Source organism: Castor canadensis, chromosome 4, assembly GCF_047511655.1.
Source record: "Castor canadensis chromosome 4, mCasCan1.hap1v2, whole genome shotgun sequence".
In the NCBI taxonomy this organism is placed as follows: domain Eukaryota; kingdom Metazoa; phylum Chordata; class Mammalia; order Rodentia; family Castoridae; genus Castor; species Castor canadensis.
This window is the reverse complement of record NC_133389.1, coordinates 165116714-165126055: the sequence shown is the minus strand read 5'-3', so window position 1 is coordinate 165126055 and position 9342 is coordinate 165116714.

The window sequence follows — 9342 nt, the reverse complement described above, 5'->3', positions numbered from 1 at the left end:
AAGGCAGCAATTACAATGCCAGGAACAGAATGGCCAGGACAGTGCTGTGGAGACTCATATCCTGGAGTCCCTCAAAGAGAAGGAAAGTTCTCCAGATTCACAGCTCCTACATGAAGAAGTCATGTGGCTGGAAATGATCTATGGTTGGCTAAAACCCATCACAACTAAGAGGGAGATCTAGTTCCCAGCCCCTTGAATTTCAAACAGGTGATAGAATGTGACAAAGTGATGTACTGAGACTTTGGAGGCTTTCTGGAAAGGAATCCATGCTTCCTCTTCTTAAGACTCTCAGAACATTTTCTCTTAAAAGACTTTGTATATGGTGGCCCCCACCCAGACTTCTTATACAGTGTCCCAGGTCACAGCTAGGAAAAGCAAGGAAGGATTCCTCCTTAGAACATTCCAAGGGAGCATGGTCCTGCCAACACTTGGACTTCAGAATTGTGAGAGAATAAATTTCTGTTGCTTTTTGTTTTACACCACTAATTTTGGGATCCTTTGTTATGGCAGCCCCAAGAAACTAATACTCTCATATTTCTCATGTAAGTAAACATGCTCCCTCACAGTGGCAGGCAAAAAGAAAAAACAAGGCACTGTCATCAGTCAATTTGGTCTGGTCATAAGCTATAGAAAAACAAGTCCATCCCCCTGGCTATGTGCTTGAAAGAAAGAATGTCTCTCACCAGGAGCAAATGTCCATGTTAAAACAGCTTTAGAATTACTTTGTAAGGATAGTAAGTTTATGTTGCATTATGCATTTATAGTCCTTGAACTCAGTAGGAAAATGAGCTGGCCTAGAAAGATTGTTTCCTCAAATTTCATTATGCAGGAGAATCAGACAGTTAAGGATCCAAAGGTGGGAGCCAAATTCTCCTCTACAGCATAAACTTCAGCAAGTTCCCTAATTTCTTTGAGCCTCACTTTTCTTGTCTGTGGAATGGGCATGAACATAGCAGCCACCTCCTGAGGTTGTTGCAAAGAATAAATGGGATGATATCTACAAAGCACACAGAGCTTGGAACCCTGGAAGACCCAAGGGTTAGGGGTGGACTTTATTAGCTGTTCTGAATAAGACAGACCCTGGCAGATGAACGCAATGGACAATTTTAGGCAAAATTATTTTGTGCTGGTCTTCAGTGCTTATATTTCTCAGCTCCATTTTTTTCTCTCTACTGTTTCTCACTCATGCATTCACAACTGCATGGCCTTCCCCACTCCACTCCATCTCTAACTGACCATTCACCTCTTCTCCCTTGTCCTTGATGTTCTGTTCTGTCTGTCTGTTGGCCTCTCTCATCCTTACACATGGCCTCACTGAGGATGTGCTCTGCATCACACCATATCCCATGACCACCTGTCCTATCAGTACAAAATGTTATTTACTTCACTTAAGGGACAAACCCCCAGCCCTTCACCCTCCCTCTGCCTTCTCAGTCTGAGGTGGAGACATCTGGAAACCAGTTTAACAAGGTGGCTGACAGGCAGCTGGTTCCTGGAACTTCTCAGGGGGCTCCAGGGAGCCATTCTACAGAGGAAGCCGGAAGAAGTCAGACTGATAGACTGCTGGTCTCAGTGAGAATCCAGTCAGCTGCTCCAGGCCAGGAAGGCACTGCCTCCCTCCTGCACCCACAGGAAGGGCTGCACCTGTAAAGAGGGAGAGGGATCAGTGGCTATAGAGGAAAGGGGTTTGTACTCCCTGCTGTGCCCCCACTAGACCTTGAGGGAGATGCTGACCTCTCCCAGTCTCCTCCACTCAAAGATGGATTCAACCAGGTGAGTTTCCAGACTCCTTGTCTTAGCATTCTAGAATCTTGGGATGGAGCAAAGCCACCTGGTCAGAGACCAGAGCTGAGAAGAAAAGGCCAGCTAGTTTATTGAGATGCCACTTGACAGAGTGATTTTGATGTGCTGTGAAACACCTAGATAAATAAAGGAATTTGCAGGATAGAAAAGGAGATGGAAACAGGTACAACCCAACACAAAGTCCCACATTGGAGTGCTGAGCTGGAAGGCTTTTCCCCATGAAAAACCAGTGAGTTCCTAACCTTAAGGGAGGGACAAAACTTTCACCACAGAGAAGCAAGATATCAGCATGGCCTGTTTAATCGCTATGCCCATCCACACACCAGAGTGCCTGGAAAGCAAAGTGTCAGGAGAAGCTTCCTAGAGGAAGGAGAACTTGAGTAGAGTCTTGAAATACTTATAATATGGCAAGAAGAGGGTGAGGATTTTCTGGACCTGGTGCGAAATGAAAATGCAAGGTCCCTTGTTCAAAAATTTCAAGAAAGCAAAAGCACAGCATTAAACCAAGCCTGGAATCCTTCCCAGCACTATAAAGTTGCCACAGGGTGAAACAGCCATGGAGCCAAGGTACCTGTCAGGTGCCGGGACGCACAAGCTCTTCACCTGGATGATGTTGCATGGTCTTCTAAGTAAGCATTCACCAAGCTGTGCACTTTGTGCCCTCTACTGTATACATATTTTAGCTCAAAAAAAAGGTTAGCACATAAACTATTAAAAACAGGACAAGAAGTCAAAGACCGCTTCCAAGTGCAGCCTGGTCAGCCTACGCCCTTCCTCTGGTAACCACACACTTCCTTGACTCTCACTGCACTCCTCACTCATGAGCTCCCTTGGAAGATGTGGCTTAGGGAGTTCTCACTGTCAGGTCATGAGTTCCTGGGAACTCACACTGGTTTCTCTCCACTCTGACCACCATTCTCCCTATTGAGAGCCTGTTCAAGCTGCTACTGCTCCTGTTGGCTGGGAAGCAGCCTCTGCCCTCTGACTCAAGCTAGTTAGGGAGGAAGAAAGGTACCTAGCCTGTGTTGAATAGTGTCCCCCCCAAAATTCACCACTACTCAAACACCAGAATATGATATTCTTTGGAAATAGGAGTCTTCACAGAAGTAATTACTTAAAATTAAGTCCTACACTTGGGGTGAGTCTGATATCCAATGATTGGTGTTCTTCACTTGAAGTGGTTTGGTGCTGCTAGACTCTCCATACTCCATGCCTGTAGTAGGTTTTCTTAAAAACCATGGAGATGATCAACAATGTCAATATAAGAGCCAAGATCAAATCTGCTAGAAGAAAACATCGGGCAAATCTCTGTCACTTTGGAGTTGGCTGGGGATTCTTAGATTTAATACCAGAAAAGAAAAAATAAATTATGCTTTTTTAAGAAATAAAACAATTGTTTTGTTAAACAATGGAAAAAGAAGGGTGAATATGATCTGGAGTACTGGGAAGCACCAGATTTGCTATCCATGAGTCATGTGTTACAGCTGTATAAGCCAGCAGCGTGGATTCTGGGGCTGACAATGTAAATTCAATTTTCAATTCAGTCTCTTGCCAGCTGGATAACCCTGGACAACTGATTTAGGCTCCTGTGCTCTTCTGTTTTCTCATGATAGAGGACTGAATCAGCCTGAACCAGCAAAGGGCTTGAGCAGGCTTGCTTTAGAGCCAGTGCTCAGTAGATCTGAGCCATTCTTCTTTCGCAAGATTTAGTAATTTCACACTGACATTTTCACCTTCTGCCACCTCTACCTCCCATGCCCTACCATGTGTTTAAGCTCAGAGTATATCTATAAGGCAAAGTAAATGACAGTCAACTAACCATGGCATGGATATTTAAGCTTAGGAATGACAGTCTACCCAAGAGAGAGCATCAATAAACAGTTCCAATTCTAGAAGCAGAGTTGGGGTAGAATGAACACAGCACAAAGTAGCAACCAAGGAAAAAAAACAGAATTCAGGGCTTGCAGAGCTCTGGGAAATATTGAAGTGTGACTCTCCCACCCTGCTTGGCAACATTAAGTTGAAGGGGGTTCTCCCTTTCATCCCCATCACCCCCACAGCTGTATCCACAGATGTTGTAAGAAAAATTAGGACTGAGTTCTCTCCAACTTCAGGAATTTGCATATGGTTTCTGTAAAGCTAGTTAGCTAATATTTTTTATTTAAATAGACTTCCTTTTTAACTTCAATAAATTTATTTTATAAGAAATTTTATTTTCTAGCAAATAACAGCCTGTCAGCCAAATCCGGCAGCCACCTGTTTTTTTTCCAAACAGAATGTTATCATACTGTCTTAGGCCACAGCCACAGAGTTAAGTAATCACCACAGAGTTTCTGACTTGCACAGCCAAAAATATTTACTAAGTGGGCTCTTTGCAGAAAAAGTTTGCCTACCCTTACTCTAAGTGAAAGCCAATACCACTTATTTTAACCAGAAGCAAAAGGCACAAGTTAGTATTTTGGGAACAAAACAATATTAAATTCTAATTAAATTCTGTTATTTCCACTCAATAAATATTTGTCCAGTCCATTCACGCATTTATTCTCTATGGCATACTTAAGACTCTGCAAGGTCCTCAGATGTGGAGGCAAACAAGGTAGGAAGTTCCTTAATTTAATGGGGTACATTCTAGTGGGGAGAGACTGGCACTGGAAAATTAAGTATCCATTGATTAATGAAGTCCTCTGATTTTCATTATAACAGAAAATAACAGTGTGTAATGGAATGACTGAGAATTAAGTACAGGGGTCCTTCCAGTTAGAGATAAAAGAAGGCTTGTCTAAGAAGGTGACTTCGTCAAAAACTCCAGCATTACTGGCAGAGAGACCAGGAAGGGCAAAGACCTGAGGAAGGACTGGTTTCATGCATTTTTTTCTAGGCAATTGAAAAAAAATCTTTATAGACATCTATTTCTGATATCATCCCAACAATCAGCACACTCTGGTAGACCATGATTTAATTTTGTCAAAGTGTACTTTGAAAGGCTGCACATGGACTTTCTGGGTCCTTTGGTCCATGACTAGACTGAAGCATAATCCTGACTCACTCCTGGGGAGAACAGGAAGCAAGAAACATGTCTCAGTTGGGTTCTCTGGAAATAGATGCAGAGATGGAATCTGAGTGCATAATGTCTATGAGGGATCAACAGTAGCAAAAGGAAGAGACTAGAGGGAGGATCAGGCAGAGGGAGAAGTGCAATGTGAAGCAGCCCAGCAAGGCCTTGGCTAGGCTGGTGGGAAGCTCTAGGGTGATATCGCTGGTCCATCCCCTCCTACGCAGGACAAAATGTCCCGGTCTCCTCTGTACTCTGTCTTGCTCAGTCACTGGAGGTGGGTATGATCTTGAACAAGGTGGCTCCCTGAAGGAGGGAGGAGCTGACAGCTGAAGGCAGCCTACTACTGACCATACCCGCATCTAGCTAAGTCTTTCCCTAAAGGGGATCTGCATGGCACCACTCTGAGCACCAACAGAGAAGAAAGCCCTTCTCAAAGGTTTGGCCCTTCTCTTGCCACTCTTCTGCCCGGGCTCCCTGGCTCCTCTACCCTTTTTCTTCCGCGAACCTTGTAGCCAGCCGCCTAGAAGGGTTAGAAACTGACTTGAGAAGTTAAGCCCAGCTAAGTCCTCAGCTGCAACGACTCATAGCACAAAGCTTTTTCTTTAAAGACTCAAAGACAGGAAGCCTTTGAGACCCAATAAATAAATTTGTTCATGAATGCATCTAATAAGAAATGATGAGTCATATTACTGTGCTGTAGTGAAAATCTCCAACGGTTCTCAGACACTGAAGGATTGGGAGCTGTGGTCCTTTTCTGGCACTCTTGACACACTATATAGACACTCACTTTCTGAAGTGACTTGGGCAGCTGGCCCCTTTGCAAAACCCTCCATGCCTCCAACCTCTTGGATCACCAATGACTGCTCAGTTGCTGACTGACAACCCCCCATAGCAAGAGAGAGGGAGCCATGGTATAGTTACTCCCTGAAAAACACTTGTCCTCATTAGTTCAGAGGAAAAATGGAAATTCCCCTGAAGAGCCCCTGGAATGTCTGAATCTGGACATCAAATGAGTTGGGTCAAGATTCTGGGGAATATTAAGACAGTGGAAACCTCCATTCACGGAGCAGCACTCCAGAACACCTGAGAATTGCACCAATCCTCATTATTAAAAGATGTGCTATTCCAGGCAGTCAAAGTGCATCAAACCAAGTCCTTGATCTCCCTCCATCAAGAAGAAGCCTGGGGAGGGAAGGTACCTTGAGGAAAATCACAAGCCAACTCCTGAAAGACAGAAAAAGAGTCACAGTGTTATCCCCTCAGGACTGTCTTCCTTGTCCTTGTGCCCTGCATTGTCACACTCTTCCTGTGGTCAGTCTCCCAGCTGCTTGGCTCCTTGGCTTGGTTCTGGGCCTTGGCTCCCTTCCATCTGGACTCAGCTCATCTCCTTACACGCTGGTGATGCTGCATCTCACTACACCCACACATACACACTCGTCACAGGTTAGTGCCATCATCCACTGCACCTCCCTTACATGTCTCAGAAGCCATCTCTATCCACAGGGAGTATTTTCTAGGCCCCATGGCTGCTTTGGAGACAGGGCTGGGCGTGCATACACCACACAGAATCTAGGAAGAACCAGCAATCTGGGTCCTGTAGAAGTTCTGTGACTGCAAGGAAGAGAAGGGACAATCTGAAGGGGGTAGATGTAGAAAGAGAAGGAGGAGATCTCAGTGTCCCTAGAACTTCTGGGCTGGCCTAGAGGACGAGGGTGCTATGCCCAGAGGGGCTTCTGCAGCCACACTGGGGGCAATGGGATGTGAGGTGATTTTGTACTCTACACCCCACTCCACCAGCCTTGAGAACCCTTGCTTCATCCTCCAGAGGCTGAAATCTGTGGTTCCAACTGCTAATGACTTCTTGACCATCAGCCTCAAGGCCTGAGCTCAAACCCCACCCTTTGGAAAATAGAAAATGGATCTTCAGATTTCAAAGTAGGGAGTGAAATGTCCTTCGTGGGATTCAGCAAGAGAATGACCTAGATGTGGATGAGTCGGTCAGGAGTCGGGTACTCTGGACAGGTAGGTTTTTTACATAGGTCTTCCTACATCAGAACCCCAGATGTGTGCTTCAAAACCCAATTGCTCAGACCACAGAATCAGGGATCCTCAGGACATGTCAAGAACCAGTCCATTATCCGGTTCCTCAGTCATTCTCAGCATAGCAAGACATGAGAATCCCTAGCTAGATAAACTTAGTCCTGTACACATGACAGGATGCAGGAGCCTCTTTGAAACTCAATTTTCTCTTCTGTAAAAGTGGACTTTGTAAATCCTCTTGATTTTGGAGACTATGAAGTTTACAATGTGTTTCCATGTGTGTTGTCTCACCTAGTTCTCAGAAGCACACCAAGCCAAGAATGGATGTGGGTTAGGATGGGGTTTAGGAGAGACCTGAGGTAGGGAAGAGTCTCCTGAGAGGCCACTCCACCTCTTGACCAAAGCATGTCAGAAGAAGACTGTGGAAGTCTCTAGGAAGTCTATGTGGACATGTGGCAGCTTCCCATGGAGAGGGAACTGGGATGGTCCAGGTCAAGGCCAAGGCATAAGATACCAATAGGACTAGAGCAGGCTCAGTTGGGAAGTAGGAGGGCCTGCATGGGGGTTGTGGAGAGGGAGAGGGGGAAGACACCCAGTGCTTGAAAGGCTGCAGGGCTGCAGGCCTGGTGGTCCTGGGAAAGTCCTATGAAGTGTTCTTTCCAGAGCCTGGAAGGGAGTGGCTAACCTGGGATGGATGTGAAGAGGTCACAGTTCCTTAAGAAGACATCTGTCAGTCTGCATCTGCTTCCAGCCAAGCAGAGCAGGAAAAGCTTCAAGATGGCTATGAGCCCAGAAATAGGAAGTGATGATGACATGAATCATTAGAAAGGGGAGAGAGGAGATGAGCAAGCATGACTCTTTCTTCTTCCACCCATCCCTGGGTATCTTTCCCTACTCCTTCCTCTACTATACCATGGCTCAGTGGCCCAGAGACAAAAGATTATTCCTTACCCTTACCTGATGGAAATTCTTCTGCAGTCCACTGTCATCCACCCACCCAGCTCAGTGAAAGGACCATGATACAATATTAAGAAATAAATAATAGGTCAATATGAAGGCCTCAAAGCAGGGATTCAATTCTGTGTAGTAGAGAGCCTTCATCCTTATAGGACAAGAAGGCCTACAGAATGCTCTTAAAAAATAAAGCCATTCAGTCTCCCAGCTTCTGTGTTGGGTCCCATCTCTCCCCTTTCCTGCCTTCTCTGAACATGACCAGCACCTACTTACAACTCTTGGCAAAACAACACTTACCCATCCATGGGAGTAGGGTCTCAAATTGGTTGCACTTCTCCAACTAGATTTCTTCCCTTCTCACTCCCAACCCCAGGCATCTTAGAGAAACAGCCTGACTCTGAAGTTATCAGAACTCCCAGGAAGGCTGGAGAGAAAAACAAAGTCTTTAAACCAAGGTTTGAGATGACTGTGCCAAGTTGGAATTGCTGAAAACCAGAACAGGTGGGAGCTCTGGCCCTGGGCTGTTTTGCAGTGGACCCTCAGGGGTCATGGTCACTCTGAGCAATAGCCTGGTAGGCAATGCAAACACAAATTCATATCTTCTGGACTCTATGAATAAATGCATTTGGGGACATCTATTTTAATTGGCACCCTTCTTTCCCCTTGCATCCAAGACTTGAGTCAGAAGTGATTCAGTACCAAGGGGCAGCAAGAAGGAGGCCAGCCATCTACATCCAACAGCTTCCTGCCTCAGTCATCACTCTGACTCAGGGCTTTTCTCTGGACTCCAGAACATGATTTGCCCCCAAATGTAGCAGGTTGAAAGTAACTGGGCATCTGTGTCTGGGAGCAACCCATGAATGGTGAGAGTTGCTAGATAAACACCTTGGTTTCCTCATGGCACCAGCCATTCCATGAGGATCCTGTCAGAGGATCCCCATCCAGACTGAGCTCAAATGACCACACAGGAAACCCTTTATTCACTCCCCTCCCTCCCTTTCCATCTTTCCCTCTTTCTACAGTGTTTCCTGGAACAGTCCATTTTCACTACTACAATGAACTACATGAAGCTGGGTCTTGCGAAGAAAAGAGGTTTATCTAGCTCACAGTTTTAGAAACTGAAAGTCTAAAGTTAGGCAGCCTCACTGGTTTGGGCTCCAGTGGGAACCTAATGGCAGGTGGCATCAGAAGGCATGATTTCTGTTCATCTTGGCAGTTTCTATATTGCCTATCCCAATCCCTGCAAAAACTTCACAGAATCTCCAGAAAATCCTGGCAGCCTGGACCACACAAAACAGTAAGCACAAATCAAGAGAATTTCATGTTGCTTGGAAAGAAAGAAAGTATCCTGAACTGCTTTCCAAAGAGCCCCAAACCTAAAGCCAGAATGTAGCCACAAACACATACTTTCCCTACACCTAGCTCATGGCCAGTCTTCTGAGCATTGGGGTTGCCTCCTCCCTATGCCTCCCTTCCTTTTCTAATTCATC